The following is a 15,779-nucleotide window of genomic DNA, read 5'->3' as shown; positions in this document are numbered from 1 at the left end:
ACTTTCCTATTCCATGCATTACATACCATGCTTTACTACATACCTTCTTTCCATCAAAAGTAAACTCAAAGCATTCCTCTTCTTGATCTTTTCTATGAGCCATGCTCATACAATCCAATACAAATGTGCATCGACTAGTGTAGCTTTGTCCCCAAAAGTCTGCCCTCGCTTGCATGATTTTGGATCTGTTTCCAATCTGGCAGAATCGCATCACACAACAATCAATTGTTGCAACTTTGTGAATGTTTGCAGCATCACATTGTTTGTTGAAAGCATGAGCATGACCTTTTTTTTTCTAGGACTAACTTTATGTACATAACTCCTTTTCTTACCTATCCCATCTCTTATATCATAGTCACCGGCAATGGCATCCTGCTATCTATCATTTTAAGTATGAAGAAGAAGACCTAGTTCTGTACTGGTGATACCTTCTTCAAAACTAGTTCCAGTGTTGTTATGTATGCCATCATCCTCATAGTCATCACTGGAAGCATATAAGCTGTCAAGGGAATCTCCCGTTTCTTCCATGAGGAAATCTTGAATACCCTCAATGGAAGAAGAGGATCCAGTGTCTTTGATCAAGGGCTCACCATTCTCAAATGTGAGCTGCCTAATAGACCAGCTTACCAAATTCAAACTTGAAATATCACTTTGATGTGGATGCATCGACCCTTCCACAATGACACCCAAGATACTCTCACCTAGTTCAGCACAAATTATAGCCTCATATGGGTGGACCAGCAATACCACTCCATTACCAAGTCTTGTAGATCTATTGTCAGCCCAAAGGATGACTCTTTTCTCTTTCCAACTTGCTCTATCTATCAAGTCATCTTCTTGACCAACAAGAAAATCCTCATCTATTGTGTGAGCTTTTCCTCTGTCCATAACAATATTATGCAATGGCCATTTGATGATGCTTCCAACTGCTTGAGACATGGTTCTTGCATCCATTGTGAAGAATGGAATCAAGAAGGTGTCATCAAAACTTTCTAGTACATGTATCGCCACACATGTTGTGCCAATCAATTCAAAACCACAACGTTGAGATGCATCAGTGGAATGAATAACCCCACGAGCTTTCCTTGTGGAACCATCAACAAGAAACACTGAATCACCTTGTTTTGGACCCTGCAATTTTTGAGAAAATCAAGAGATATCAGTAAAATTGTATGTCTGAACATATAACTCAAAATTTAATGCATTCCCAAGATACACTCAAAATTTTGGCAAAATCTTGCATCCCATTCAATTAAGAAAATCTGCACTGAGTCAATCCATGGAGGATGGTAGGAGGCTCGAGCTCAAGTTTGAGCCTGTATGTACATCCAAGTGCTAGAAATATAAAGCTGACAAGAGTTGCAAGGTAGGGACTATGTTACATTGTAGAGGCACCCATGGAATTTGATAGGAGGATAGAGCCTTTATGCACATCCAAGTGCTAGAAATATATAGCTCACAAGAGTTACAAGATGGATCTCGAGTTATACTGAATCAACCCATTGGGGATGGTAGGAGGCTCAAGCTCAAGTTTGAGCCTAAATGTACATCTAAGTGCTAGAAATATAAAGCTGAAAATAGGTCCAATATGGTGCCTAAGTTACAATGCCGGAGCATAGATGGATCCTAAATGTAGGTCTAAGTGCTAGAAATCTTTAGCTTAAAATAGTTGCAAGATGGATCTCAAGCTATAAGTCAACCCATGCATGACGGTAGGAGGCTCAAGCTCAAGTTTGATCCTAGATGTACATCTAAGTGCTATAAATACCTAGATAAAAAGAGTTTCACAAAGCCAAAGTTTCATAGAGGCAAGGCTCGATCTCAAGTTTGAGCCTAAATGTACATCCAAGTGTTAGAAATCTATACTTGTCACATGAGTTGCAAGATGTAGCCCAAGTTACATGGAGGCACCCATGGAATTTGGTAGAAGGCTCAAACTCAAGTTTGAGCATAGATGCACATTCAAGTGTTAGAAATCTACGAGCAACAACATGTGTGAGAAAAAACCCAAGCTATGTTGAAGTAGCCTTGAATTTGGAAGGAGACTCAAATTGAAGTTCGAGCTATATTATACATTTAAAGAATTGTAAGGTGGAGCCAAGGTAACGATGAGATTTACATCAATCCCAAGTTTCCTTGAATGACCTATCAAAAGAGTCGGAGCTTACAAGAAGGTGAGGCTTCAAAGTAGTTGCATGAGTGGCTCAAACTTAAGTTCGATCCTAGTTAGTCATATAGTTTTCTTTTAGGATAGGACATTAGTTCGAGTATAGGTGGCCTTGGAGATGATGCTATGAAAATTGAGCGTTGATGGACATTCAAAATACAATGAGGTTTTTTTCTCAGTTGTTTGTGTGTAAATCGATTCTTGGTGATTATAGTCCTGGTGTTTTACGTGTTGTAGCAGGACATTTTACATGCAAAAAGGTGCAATGAAATCGGTTAAGGAAGAGGGTTGGTGGAGGTGGGTCCCTCACTCATTGATCCTAAGAGGTTTTAGCCAAGGGAAGTCAAAACTATGTCCAACTTGTGAGTATTATTTTCCCAAAACTCTCAAAAAACTAGTTCTAGACACCCCTAACTTCATCGAATTTTTTGACCCCTTAAACGTCATTTTTTTGAAAACTATTTACAAAACCTGTTCAGAAAAGCGTACAGCCGCTCTCAAGCTACAGGCTCATAAAAAAAGTTTTGCAATTGGACTCCGTATGTGAAAGTTATGCTGATTTTTGTGAAAAGTTTTTTTTCACTTCTTTTAACCATCATGAAAACCATTAGTTTTGGTCCACGCATGTGAGTTTGCTAAACTAACCTTGGTAGGGTTGGTGGGAAAAGCTATTAAAGGCTTTTTAATGCTTTTAAAACCTTCTATATTATAATAGGTTTGGAGTTTTCTACAGACTGTGACGAATTCGACGACGGCGCGATAGGTGAGATTCTTTACTCCCGCATCTCCTTGCCCTCTGCGAATCTGCTCGCGGCCCCACAAGGCTCTTTTTCACAAATCTAGATTAATTCTCTATCTCTCTCTCTCTCTCTCTCTCTCTCTCTCTCTCTCTCTCTCTCTCTTCTACGTTAAAACAGGGTTTCGGTTTTTGTGCAGACAGTGAAAAAACTGACGATGACGTGACAGGTATGGCTCTTTACTTTCCCATCTCCCTCTCCTCTATGAATCTATTTGCAGTCCCAAAACGCTCTACATTAACTCTGTGTGTGTGTGTGTGTGTGTGCATATCTTTCTCTTTTTGATTGCAGGTGAAGACCTGATTGCAGTTTAGATTTGAAATTTGAATTTCAAATTCGAAAGGCTTATCCAGGTGGACTTCTTTGTCTCTCTCTCTCTCTCTCGTGTGTGTGTGTGTGTAATATCTTCTTCTAATCTTTCTATGTAATTACCATCAGCTCCTCTTAATCACTCCCTAATCTCCCTTGCCTCCTCTTAATCACTCCCGAATCTCTTCTAATCTCTCTATGTAATCTCCTTTGCCTCCTCTTAATCACTCCCTAATCTCTTCTAATCTCTCTATGTAATCTCCCTTGCCTCCTCTTAATCACTCCCTAATCTCTTCTAATCTCTCTATGTAATCTCCCTTGCCTCCTCTTAATCACTCCCTAATCTCTTCTAATCTCTCTAGGTAATCTCCCTTGCCTCCTCTTAATCACTCCCTCCCTTCCTCTTAATCTCTCCTAAACCTGCATCTCAAAAGTTCAGTCTTCAATATCATTCTATTAGTTTCTAATCTCTATTTAATCTACTTCTAATGACTACTTATGCTCATTATTGTTTGCTACCGTCTCCTTGATACACCTTTTAAACTCTATCATTAAGTTAATCAAACTACAACTACGTCTAAAATCACGCTCTATAAATTGAAAGTAAGTGGCTATTCTTTAATTAGAGTACTTAATCAATAAGTACTTTAATTAACTTTTTTAAAACTGTAATTAAGTAATTAATCTACTTAAAGAAAAAGATAGATAACAACACTTACTTGGTTGGGTATGACATTTCCACTTGACGTAGATTCTTTGCTTTTGATATTTAGCTCGTTTTTGGTGCCTTGTTTCCTGGTTGAGAAACTAGAACAATGAGCTGATGTAGCTTAAACCTCACCTTCTAATGCTCTCAAAGCACTGGAATATTCCACTCTAGTGTGACCTCATGAGCTTATTGTGGATATTTTAGCATGATAGCGTTGCCTCATGCAACTGCTTGAGACTTAACTAAGGCTAGAGCATAATAGCTCTAGGGAAAGCGGCTCCAATTTAAGTTCGAACCTCGCCTACATATGCTATTGTAGCAAGTATGGCTTAATGGCATCCTTGTGGCTACTTAGGGAAAGAGGCTCGAGCTTAAGTTCGAACCTTGCCTACATATGCAAATATAGCAAGTCTGCCTTGAACTTAAGTTTGAGCCTCAACTGTATACGTTACTTTAGCACTAGGGTGTACGGTTAGCCTCATGACATCTGTGTGGCTACCAATGCCAGTAGGCTCAAACTTAAGTTTGATCCTCACTTGCATATAGTAGAGTAGTACCATCATGTAGGGCTTGTTGCTACACGGGGCATAGAAGAACACCTTTAGGCTCGATCTTAAGTTTGAACCTCAAGTGCATATTCTTTAGAGCTAGGATGCAAGGCTTGCCTCCAAACATCCTTGTAGCTACCAATGGAAAGAGCCTTGCTTGCTGTGTAGCACTACTATGCAAGGGCACAACCTCATGACATCCTTGTGGCTATCAAGGACATGGAAAAATATCTTTAGACTCAAGCTAAATTTTGAGTATTTCATACTGTAGCGCTAGTGGGAAAGGTTAGCCTTGTGAAATCCTTATAGCTACTAAGGTCATAGAATAGAATCCTTGTGGAAAACAATGGGAAAAAGCTTGCACTTAAGTGTAGACTTTGCCTACAAATGTCAGTATAGCACTATGATGCATGTATAGCTTCATGACATCCATGTGGATACCAAAGGAAAAGAAAAACACTTTTAGGCTCGAGCTTAAGTTCGAGCCTCAATTGTATAAGCTATTGTAGCACTAGGGAGTATGTCTAGACTCATCGTTTAGAGATACTAATTCCAAGAGGCTCAAACTTAAGTTTGATCCTCACTTGCGTAGGCTAGTGTAGCACTAGAATGCAAGCCTAATGCCATCCTTGTGGCTACCATGGGTATAGAATAGCACCTTAAGTTCAAGCCTCATTTTTATATGCTAGTGTAGCACTAGGATGCAAGGATTTCCTCATGACATCCTTGTGTCTACTAAGGGCAAGAGGCTCGAACTTAAGTTTGAGCCTTGCCTACATATGCTAGTATAGCACTAGCATGAAATTCTAGCTTCATGACATCCTTGTGGATACCAAGGGAACAAAACAACACCTTTAGGTTCAAACTTAAGTTTAAGCCTCAATTGCATATGATATTGTAGCACCAATGTGTAAGTCTAGCCGAGGGATATCCTTGTGGCTACTTAGGGAAAGAGGCTCGAACTTAAGTTCGAACCTCGCCTACATATGCTAGTATAGCAAGTCTAACCTAATGAAATCCTTGTGAATACTTAGGGAAAGCGGCTCAAATTTAAGTTCAAACCTTGCCTGCATATGCTATTGTAGGCTATCTTAATGACATTCTTGTGGCTACGTAGGGAAAGAGGCTCAAACTTAAGTTTGAACCTTGCCTACTTATGCTAACATAGCAAGTCTAACTTAATGTCATCCTTGTGTCTACTTAGGGAAAGCGGCTCAAATTTAAGTTCGAACCTTGACTTGCTGCCTTGAACTTAAGTTTGAGAATCAACTGTATATGTTACTTTAGCACTAGGGTGTAAGGTTAGCCTCATGACATATGTGTGGCTACCAATGCCAGTAGGCTCAAACTTAAGTTCGATCCTCACTTGCAAATACTAGAGTAGCACCAGCATATAGGGCTTGTTGCTACCCAGGGCATAGAAGAACACCTTTAGGCTCGATCTTAAGTTCGAGCCTCAAGTGCATATTCTTTAGCACTAGGATGCAACGCTTGCCTCATGACATCCTTGTGGCTAGCCTTATTTGCATATGCTATTGTAGCACTAGGGTGTAAGGCTAGCCGAGGGACATCCTTGTGGCTACCAGAGGCAAGAGGCTCGAGCTTAAGTTCGAGCCTCACCTAGATATGCTAGTATAGCACTATCATGAAAATCTAGATTCACTAAGTCCTTTTAGGATTCATGCAAGAATAGAAAAACACTTAGGATTGAACTTAAGTATAGCCTCATGGCATCCTTTTGGTTACCAATGACAAGAGGCTCAAACTTAAGTTTGATCCCCACTTGCATATTTGAGTGTAGAACTAGCATGGAAGGATAGCTTGATGACATATTTGTGGCTATCAAGGGCATAGAATAGCACCTTTAGGCTCGTTCTTAAGTTCGAGCCTCAAGTGCATTAGGGAATAAAAAATCACTTTTAGGCTCGAGCTTAAGTTTGAGCTTCCTCTCCATATTCTAATGTAGCACTAGGGTGCATGCCTAGCCTCATGACATCCTTCTAGCTAGAAAAATCATAGAGCTTCACATTTAGGCTCAGAATTTAATGTAGCACTAACTTGCAAGACTACTCTCATGACATCCTTGTGGCTAGCAAGGGTACAAAACAACATCTTTTGGCTCAACTTAAGTTTGAGCCTCGCCTACACATGCTACTGTTTTTTTTAAATGTACTATTTAACTTAAACATATGCTCCTTGTTTAGGTTCTAACATTGTTCTTTTTGGTTGTTTCAGGAATGGAGGCTTCCAATGTACCAAGTATACCAGAGCAGGTTGCACAAGTCTTCACACTCGATGTTCTTGGAATGTCCACTCACGCCAAAACTACTGCTCCAAGAATAAAGGTTGACAAGACCTTTGAGTTAACAAAAGAAGAAGGAGTGAAGTGGTTTGTGGATACCTACGATACAGATGCAAACTACAAAGGTGACATCCATCTATATTTTTCACAAGGTGATATGAAATATGGAAACATGGGGATTGTTGTGGGTGTCAAAGATGATGTGGATGCAACAACAATGCCATGCTTTGCATGTAATGTGCTACCTATTGGAGAGACCACAAAGGCAAAAAAGTTTTGCTTATCATTGGGCACTTTTATGTAGCAGACATGAATGGTAGCAAACTAGGAAAATAAAATTCTATTGTAAAATTAGGATTGAAGATCTCCAGCTTCACTAATCAAGAAGACTCGGGTGTGGACTGTGTGGAAGACCTAGTGAAGGCAGTGAAACATGCAAAGCGGGTCTTGAGCTTACCAAAGAATATTGTACGTGCAAAGAAACCAATAGGGGCACTACCTAAGAAAGTTGTGGAGAAGACAGGGAAAGCCATAGTTAGGACTGCACTTGCAGCATCAAGAGGTGCCCGTGCAAGCGCTTCAACACATGTAGAGAAGATCACTGCCACCATTAATTTAGAGGAGCAAGAAGGTTCACAAGGTCAAGATGCACAAGGACTCATAAGAAAAAGAAAGGCAAAGGATGATTCTACTCTTGAGGAAGATCGACAAAAACTAGCAAAGAGGAAGATGAAAAAGAGTGCAGAAGAAAAAGAGGTTTCTGAAGAGGAGTTGATGGACATGGAAACTCCATCCGAAGATAACAAGGCACTGACCTCTTTAGAAATCAAGAAGGGATTCTATCCTTTTGGGATCAATGAAGTCTTTAGCATTGACGTGACAAGGTATTTTCTTGCTCCATCAAACTATGTGTACAGAAGATTAAATCTAGATTGCGTCAGGATTTTGACTTTAGACTTCATTCAAGAACCAAAGCAAGAGGAGATACTAGAAATTTTGATGCCTTGTGATCCTTTCAAAAAACATCCTCTTGAAAAACTTGCCAAAGAGGATGTTCGCAATGTTGATTACTGGATCATATCTGGACAACACTCCATTAGTGTTGCAAAACGTTTGCAAGGTGCAAACGTTGCAAAGGTTACCCCTCAATTGCGTCAACAATTCAAATATAGATGATCAAAGATTATTCTCAATTGCCCACCAAAGATCTCTCGTGAAATCTCCAAAGATGCGAATCTATCTGTTGCAATGTCAATGCAAAAGGAGCCATTTCTTGACTAACTTATGCAAGCATGAGCACAATGGCATGCAAATGGTTGTCCTTCTAAGCCACAACCTGGTGTCAACCAAACCAAGAAGGACTTTGAGGCTTGGAAGGTACTTGTTTGCTTCTTTGAAAACATGGATATGAGTCTTTTTAATCAATATCTATTTGTAAACTAGAGTCTATCATAGGCTCAAGCAAGATCTCCATGTGCTCATTTAGAACTTAAATTGAGGTTTTAACTTAATATTTAGTGTCACTTGCATATGAGGCTAAGCGAGGCTCGAACTTAAGTTTGAGCCCACTTACATATACCCATGTATTTTGGACTTTGCATAGATGTATGTGAGCATATAAAGAAACAATTCAATCTAGCTAGGGTTGAAATTATTAAGTATACGTCTCAATACCACAAGTTAGAGCCTTGTCAATATTGATGTTGGAATTTTCAATTTTGCAGACCTTTGTTGAGACAACAGAGCACACACTTCAAAAGGGATTTGTGGAGACCGACTTGCATTTGCTTCTATGTGATGAGAAGATATGGAAGAATTGGGTCAAGATCATGAGACAATATGCTCGAGGCTTGCTAACAAATACAAAGGGAGAAACAATTGACGAGGGTTCCAATGAAAATCCTAAATTTCTAACTATGAAGGGTGGTCAGATTCGACAAGCACCTGGCACAACAACACTGGCACCTACATTGTTCAGGTGCATTTTAGGCCTCGAGAATAAAGAAGTTCTTGAACTACAAAATGCAATCCTGGACAAAACCATCTTGCTAAAGAAGAGCAAGCATACCCCTCAAAGAATGGACATGGATGAGATGGCTTGGAAGCTAAAAACAGATCGAGTGTTGAAAGAAGCAATAATATCATTCTTCTTTGATTTGACAAGGGAAAATTTATCTTGGGAGCAAGTTTGTGAGAAGTACAAGCTAGGAGAGCATGAGTACAATCAAATGAGGAGCTATAGCCAGTACTATGTCAAGGACTCCCTCAACAGAGCAAAGAAGACTCCACCCTCACTTCCAAAAAGTGTAAAAACTCTCCTCAATCATCTTTATAGAGCTAATATGGGCATAATATCTCAAGATGAGTCTATTCCATGGAGAATCAAGGGAGTGGACGTTGATATGGGGAAGATCAAAGACTTTTGCAATACAGAGCACCTACCATTTCAATTGGTTGTCTTGGATCTTCATGGTACTAAAGAAAATCTCTCTATAGATTTTTTTGCAAATTTGGCACTTAATCTAAACACATTGAATGCACAATACGAATATGTGCTAGTGTGTTTCATTGATTTCATCAATATCGGAATGCTTGTTGAAGGGGTTTCTAGCCAGTCAACTAAGGTCCATATTGAATATGGAAATATCCAAGAAACAAGAGATGACTCATGGATAGATGGAATTGTGGACTCTGCAATGGTTGCTCTTTTTGTTAGCAAGGTTGATAGATGTGAGGCTATTGACAAAGCTCATACAAAAGAGTCTTTTTCTCAGGCTCTTGTGGCAAGGATCATGAATTTATTGATAGAAACTTCATTGATGGCCTTATCCACAGGGTTTTGTCCTGAGCAAAGCTATGTGTTGGAAATTTTTTGCGGTGGAGTTGTGTTGGAGCAAAGCTTGTCGAAGAAGAGAAGGGAAATTGCTCTATGTAAAGATGATTTTGAAGCAATGGAGTTAGAATCTCAATGCTCTAGTCTTTTGGAGAGTAACCCGTCCTTGCAGGAGTGGTGTGGTGCAAGTCAAGCATCACTTGCGAGACAAATAGTGGAGTTGGATGATAAAGAAAAAGAAGACCTTAACAATCTTGACATCGATGAGCAACAAAGCAGTGGAGAGGATGTTGATGGAAATGAAGACAACGATAACGTAGACAACACGAATGATAGTGAAGTTCAAGAAGCTACAAATTTTGATCATCAAGGGGGGGCAGATAATGTTGGAGAAATGAGTCCAGTTGTGGATGTTGAGTATGCAAAAGAAAATGATGAAGATATTGAGGATGATGATGCAGGCAATGAGGATTCACAAGACGATGATAGATCCCCTCAAGACATTGTAGTAGCTGATGAAAAAGGTGCAAATGCTTCTTAGAGTATTTTTGATACTAGGTTTAATGATGCATGCCATTATCATGTACCAACAGACTCCTAAAGTATAAAAAGGCAGGATAGTGTATTGAATTGATCAATTGTGATACTTTAGGTCCTTCAAACACTATTTTCTTAATACTATCTTGTGTATTTATCTAAAAGTATGTCATTTTAATTAGATTTAATTGTTGTTGTTTTGAAAAATGATGGGGGGGGTCAAACTTGAGTTTGAGCCATCACAAAGAACATGTCTTTATTTAAAGTGTCAATTCACAAAGAATAGCTAACATACAGATATGTTTCAAGAGTAAGAAATTTTGGTTTTGGTGAGACAATAATGAAGCATTACCAAACACTAATGAGGCTCAAACTTAAGTTCAAGCCCAACAAGGAGAGTGAAGCACTTGTGTATGAACTTCAATCAAAAAAGTCATGGCTGAGTTGTTCTAAGTGAGACTTGAACTTCCTATCCTAGTGTAGCACTTGCATATGTTACATGAAAATCATAATGTCTTTGTACCTAACAAGGCATTGAAATTTATTTTGTAGGCTCGAACTTAAGTTTGAACCTTGCCTCCACATGTTAGTGTAGCACTACCATGTGAGGCCGAGCTCATGAGCACTGCCATGTTATGCCAATCTCAAGAGCATTGTAGTAATATAATATTCCAAATAGCAATACTTACGGATCATGAAGTAAAAAGGATCATACCTTGAAAAATTCATAGTTAAGAGGTTTTTTGAATAGGCCCTAGATGTGCACAATATAATAATTTTATACATAGTGAATGCGTTGCGACTAGACATGGCTTGAGATTTAAGCCTTACACTTGAAACATAAGCTTAAGGTTAACACTTAAGATTTAGGCATGAACTTAAGTTTGAGCCTCAAAAGTCCTTGTCATAGAATCCTACCTCAACAACAAAAGTCCTTGTCATAGAATCCTACCTCAGTACTTCCAAGTGAAGCTCACAATTTCATATCCTATTGTAGCGATTACATATGTTAAGAAAGAGAAAGAGTCATAATCTATAACAAGAAACTGAAATTTATTTTGTAGGATCGAACTTAAGTTCGAGCCTTGCCTTTGTATGTTAGTGTAGCACTACCATATGAGTCCAGTCTCATGAGCATTGTAGCAAAAAAATGTTACAAATAACAAAATACTTATAGATTATGAAGAAAATTGGATGATACATTGAAAAATTCATAGATAAGTGGTTTTATAAATAGGTCTTCAGTGCACATAGTATAAAAGGTTTTCACATAGTGAATGATGAAGACTAAAAAGGGCTTAGGACTTACAGTTTAAACTTCAAACATAAGCATAAATTTTGAGACTTAAGTTTTAGGCTTGAAACAAAAGCCTAAACTTTGAGACTTAAGCCTTAGGCTGGAGCTTAAGATTAAGCCTCACTTTCAAATGTGCTTTAGGTATCATTCTAGATTAGCATTTTTGTGTTTATGTGCTAAATGGAGCCTTTCTAGCATAAAATGTCTAGATTAGATGATGGAAATGAAATAGATTCTATGGTTATTGAAAATCCACTAGACTATTTTCTAAATAGGTAAAAATTTGGCTTTTTTTATCTTTCAGATGAAGACAACAAAACAGAAGATGGAGATAACATATCTCAAGCAGCACAAGTGCTACCCACCATTGTTGGAGAGACCGAGTTTCATAAAGGTGATCTTGTAGAGCACAAAAGTGATCTTGTAGAACAAAACTCTCAAAAAACTTCAAATGACATGACTAAAGAGAGTGATAACATGCTACCTACAATTGGAGAGACCCAAATTCATGAAAGTGACATTAGGAATAGTGAAGAGGAGATGGTGGTTGTAGAGCATCAAAGTGATTTTGCTGTGCAAAATTCTCCAAAACCTTCACACGACACTAACAACATGCCTCAAAGAGATAAGGATGCAGAGGGTAGTGAGAAGAAGGGTGAAGCCAATGAAGAGCTCCAAGCGACTCTTGGAACCAAGGACATACAAGAAAAAACTGACAAAGGGACAGGAAAAGCGACACCAAATACAAACAAAGTCCAGAGCATTCAAGAAAGGGAGCAAGGGATTGAAGTTGGTGAGAAAAACAAAGGTACTTATTTGTCCAATGTGATTAGTATAGATATGGCCCTTTTTGGAAGATAATACAGAATTCTATTATGTTGTCTTTGCAGGTGAAATTGACATTCAAAATCAAGGATCCTGTGTGCCACAAGTAGACATCAACGTTGAGGAGCTACGTCCTGATGCACGAAAACGTAGGCCACTTGAAAGCTTATATTCTTTTGAGAGAGATGGAGATAAACTAGTCTTTCAATCTTCCCACATCAATAGAGAAATGCAATCACTTTTAGGAGACATCATTATAGATGATTATGGGAGTATGAGACGTAAATAAACGTGTGCAATTTACAATTGTGTGCTGCAAATATATGGTCCCTTGTTTGAGATTTATAAGTGCAAAAACTTAAATTGTTATCATTCTTTTGTATCATATACAGAAAATATTGCTCATGCAATCAGCATGAAGAAACATGCACTCATTCTTGATCTTAATGGAGTTTTACTCAGCAAAGAAGACAAGAGGCATCCATGTACCTTGGTCACACCACAATTGTTGTTCGCCCGCGTTGTTTTGAAATTTTGGATGAGATATGTAAGTACTTTCGTGTTGGTATTTGGTCCACCATGCTACAAAAGAATGTTTGCACTTATGTGAACACTCTTGAAAAGCATGCACATAAAAAATATCATTTCTTTATGGTATGGGGACAAGAAGATTGCTACATCCATAATCTTCGAAAAGTGTATAGACCGGATAAGCCTAATGTTGAGGCTATGTTTAAGCCTTTGTTGAGGGTTTGGTATCAGTGCAGGAATTTATGCAGTACAAAGAATACATTGCTCATTGATGATAGCCCTTTCATGGGATGTATTAACCCAAATGATAACTGCTTATATCCTGAAAGTTTTCAAGGGAGGCCTGACTATCTTCTTTGCAATGATCTTCTACCATACCTTTTAAATCTAAATAATACAGATGACATTCGATCTGTTATTTCACTCAATCGGCTAGGACAATCTCCAATCACAGAGGTTCATGACCTATTTAAAAAGTTTCAAGACATTATGGAAGAATGGGGCATGTTCAATGTCCAAGTTCTAAGGGAAGAACTTGACAAAAATTTAGTCGAAGTGGAAAGCTCATCTTGTGCATCTTCACAGCTACCATTGTGCAATAACAAGTTAAGTTATGTTCAAGAAAGTAGAGGCAAGAAAGTAGTAAACTCCTTAAGCAAGGATCCAGCTATGTTGGCATCCAAGTTTGGTGTGCCACTATTATCTTCAAACCAGCTGAACTTGTTAAAATTGTCTCACGAAACAAAAAATTTGAGTGATCAACATGCTATTGCTTATGCTACTAGCTTGGGGTATGGTCGTGGTCATTTCATTAGCGGAGTTGCAGCAAAAGCATACATATCAAAGCTACAAAAGGCCTACTTAAGCTTATGGGTAGGACTCACTTTAGACTTATCAAAAAATATAAAAAATAAAATCAAATTTTTATCTAATCTAGCATATTTGTTATTGCAGGTGGAAGAAAACAACCAGTAAGGGCTTGGCGTGCGCGTTGACTCAATCACCGTGAATGCTCACATACATCTAGATTGGTGGAAATGTGTTAAGAAGATTTTGACCAAAACAATGTGTTGGGCTCTAGTATTCCGGCCAAGACAATGTGTTGGGTCCAATTTTGAACATGAACCAAATATGTACACTTTTATATTTCATCAACTAGATGTTATTCAGCCTTGGAAAAGAAGGCTCTCTTTTATCTTTGTGGTTGGAGCTCTTTGTACAAGATTTATTCTGTGTATTGAAGAAAAATCTTTTCTTTTGTTGTCTTCTCAAGGTTTAAGTCTATATATATTATGGATAAAATAAATAATGTTGGTGCACAGTGTGTTAATTGAAAATAATATCTCTTCCATTGACCATAATGGCTTTTTTTTGGAACAGGAGATTCTGAAGCATATAAATTTGATTTCAAATGTACAAAGCATTTACTATTGAGGTGGCACATGTCATTGAGGACTCATAGGCCTAGAAGGAAATTGATTCCACCACCCTCAGATACTATACGAAAACAAAGAAGAGTGTTGATCCTTGAACTCAATGGTGTTTTACTTAAGACCATTGAAATGCAACATGGTGATGTATGCCCAGATTGGGGAAAACATATGCATCTCGTTGAAGAGAGTACAAATGTGTGGCATTTTATTCGCAAAGATGAATTCACTTTCCTTGATTTTTGCATGCGATGGTTTGAGGTGTGGATTTGGAGCACTAATAGATTGCAAAGGACTCGTCGTATTCTTGAGTTATGCTTTCCACAACACCATCAAAAATTTAATGTCATAGCAGGACAGGCAGCATGCCAAAAGACAGATCTTCTAATTGGATATCGATTTGTATACCACAAGAACTTGGATGTAGCATGGAGATTTTTTCATGATCTGGATGGAAATAATACCTTAATTTTTTATGAGGCCCTTTACAGTGTAATGTGGAATATGCTCGGAACCTACTTGATTTTTCCAAAAATGTGGAATCAATCAAATGAAGAGCTTGAAAGTTTTTTGGAGAGAACAATCACTGCATGGTTACTTGGTTGGAGGGACAAACGAGAGTATACTTGCAATATGTTGGTAAATGAAGTAGCTTGTGATAGAGAAACCTTGTATGTATTGGAGCAATACATGAGAAAACGAAAAGTTTAATGATGTATTTATAGTCATTGAGCCTCTTGACATAGTATCATTTCCTCAGATGAGTTGTACAATACTTGGATCCATGTAAATATGTGAATTGGATTTTATTTTTTATCTTGGTGTTTCTAAACACCATACTATTTTGAGGTCCCTTCAATTCTAAAATTTGTTTTTGATTATTGTAGATTCTTTTTATGAGTGTTGATATAGCCAATTCTTTAACGTTAATGTCTCAAATCTGAGCTACTGATTCAAAGAACTTTTTCTACATGAATAATGTAGTATAATGCAAATTGAGTTAGTGCCATGCTTCCCTCATTCTTTTGATGTCATTGTAGTTGATGCATATAAGTATGTATATAAATACACATATCCCTTGTAATGGAATTTTCCTATTCAATTTGAGAGTAGCGGAATTTAATGAGAGTACTTTCAAGAAATGATTTTGTGAGCATAGCGGGTTGACATAATTGAAGATAGCAACATAATCATAGCAATTAGTTAACTTGGCATAGACAATACTTTTGCAAGAGAGAGAATTTAGAGAACATGACAATAGTTGAGGACCGGATTTATGTGGAGCCGGTCCTCCCTCCAATAGGCATTTGTATTATGATTTCTCCCATAAAGAGAGACTTGTTACAATACATTCTTTGTGTTCCTTGTGACCTAGGTGAAGCAATGAAGATGGAAAGCTTCATGCATCACCATCATAGCATAACCTAAACTTGAAGAAATCTTTAACTATACCAAGCCTCAGTCCCAAGACCTCAAACACCTTCAAAGGTGGAG

Source organism: Adiantum capillus-veneris, chromosome 3 (assembly GCF_014529385.1).
Source record: "Adiantum capillus-veneris isolate H3 chromosome 3, ASM1452938v2, whole genome shotgun sequence".
NCBI classification, from domain to species: domain Eukaryota; kingdom Viridiplantae; phylum Streptophyta; class Polypodiopsida; order Polypodiales; family Pteridaceae; genus Adiantum; species Adiantum capillus-veneris.
The sequence above is the reverse complement of the archived record's forward strand: the minus strand, read 5'-3'. Positions refer to the sequence as shown.